Below are 2,088 nucleotides of genomic sequence, written 5' to 3'. Positions count from 1 at the left end.
CCCCCCCCAGTCTGTGTCGTTTGATTGAATTGTTCCTAACAGTCTCTCTTTCTGTGTTTTCAGGGAAGAGCTACAGGGTCCCTGAGGGTCTGGAGGACGGAGGGAAGAGGAAGAGGAAGAGAGTTTCTGCTCTGCAGGACTTCAGGAGCTGGTTCACCGGAACCTGTGAGATCAATACAGATCAGATACAGACTTGTCGTCTGACTGCTTGCTTTGTGCCATTTATTTCCGTCATTCAGACTTTTATTACATTTTTCACATTTTATACATAAAACGGCGCCCTAGTTATAAGAACTTTTCCCAGGAATAGTTCCTGAACTCTTTAGTCCCTGAACTTTCTAGCAGATCGCGTTCACACCGGAATAAGTCCCTGAGGGAGGGTTAGGCAAATGAAGCCGCTGACGTCACTTCTTCTTCTTCTGCTTTGGGTTTACTGGCAGGCTGCAAACCACTTCACGGCGTATACTGCCACCCGGAGTCCCCGGAGTTGGGGAAGGCTTCAGTAGAAGCTGCTGGGACTCCCAGCAGCCTCTACTGAAGGCTTCAGAGTAAATCGCCAGAACGCCGACACCTCCTCATCTCCTCCGCTCCCATTTTTTCTTTTGTGTTGCCATAAGTTAGTCTCTCTCCGTTGCTGCGCGGGGCTAATGCTAATGCTAATAATGCTAATGCCAGCAAATACAATGGCGGCTTCACAATAACTTTTCAGAGTTTTACGGGGCGTTGTTTGCAATTCGCCCAGCCAATAGAAATTGGAACCGTTTCCTCCCCAGGAAAGAACCACCTCTCTAGCAGGGACTGAAAAGGGGGAAAAGGTTCTTTTTGGTGTGAACGCTTAATCCCAGGAACTATCGGAACTAAAAGGGAAAAGTACTCCGGTGTGAACGCGCCTATTCTCTCCCACACACATGCATACCTTTAACATTATGAATTATTCATCTAAATACTGATCTCTTGTTTCAGTCGACCCTCCTCAGCAGAAGCTGAAAAACGGACCCACGTTTGCAGGTAATGTTAGCTTAGCTTAGCATAGTGATTGTAAACGGAGGCAAACTGCTAGCATGTGAGCTCAGAACAGTTTTAACAGTTAAACTGAATGTTTTATTGTGTTTTATTTAAAATGTTTGCAGACCTGAACTACATCTACCTGAGCACGATGAAGGACAAGCTGAAGAGCAGGAAGAGGCTCTACAGGAAGGCGGTACGAAATATGGAAAAATATATATTATGAGTATTTTGGTCCGTTATTATATATATATATGTAGGTATTTATTTCTATTATCTATTTATATATTTAATAATTGTATTTAATTAAATATATATTTATGAATTAATTCCTTTTTTTATTTATTCATCTACTTCTTGTTTTGTTTAATTATAAGTAAATTATTCATTTTATATTGTGTTTACATTTGTTCTACATTTTTTGTAAGTTATTGGTATATCTCATTTTTATAAATTATTTACTAATGTTATATTACATTTTTATTTATTTTCTATATTCAGAATGATATTTTATATTATCATTTTTTTATATATATATTTTTAAGTCAATTATTTGTAATCTATTTTAAAGTTTTAATGCGTGATGTCTCCAGGGCGTCGTTGTGTCTGACGAGGAGCTAAGGAGGACCTTCCTGCAGCCAGAGGGGGCGGGGCTTAACCAGGGGGAGGAGCCTGAGGACGGGTTCATACCACCTGACATGCTGGGTAACACACTCACTCACTCACTCACACACACACACACACACACACACACACTCACTCACTCACACTGTCACACACACACACACACACACACACACTCACTCACTCACTCACTCACTCACTCACTCACTCACTCACTCACTCACTCACTCACTCACTCACTCACTCACTCACACTGTCACACACACACACACACACACTCTCACACACACACACACACACACACACACACACACACACACACACACACACACACACACACACACACTCACTCACACTCTCACACACACACACACACACACACACACACTCACTCACACACACACACACACACACACACACACACTCACTCACTCACTCACTCACTCACTCACTCACACT

General features: G+C 42.2%; 1 long non-coding RNA gene across 1 annotated transcript; it reads left to right on the top strand.

Moving 5' to 3' along the window:
* Positions 1 to 65: 65 nt before the first annotated feature.
* Positions 66 to 1,731, top strand: LOC104962156 (uncharacterized). The gene is made up of 4 exons (XR_800175.1): positions 66 to 165; positions 964 to 1,008; positions 1,131 to 1,201; positions 1,599 to 1,731. It is a non-coding gene; the product is annotated as an uncharacterized lncRNA (long non-coding RNA).
* Positions 1,732 to 2,088: the final 357 nt, after the last annotated feature.

The sequence above is a fragment of the Notothenia coriiceps genome, unplaced genomic scaffold (genome assembly GCF_000735185.1).
Source record: "Notothenia coriiceps isolate Sejong01 unplaced genomic scaffold, NC01 NC01_scaffold00034398, whole genome shotgun sequence".
Taxonomy (NCBI): domain Eukaryota; kingdom Metazoa; phylum Chordata; class Actinopteri; order Perciformes; family Nototheniidae; genus Notothenia; species Notothenia coriiceps.
This window is presented reverse-complemented; position numbering and strand designations above follow the sequence as displayed.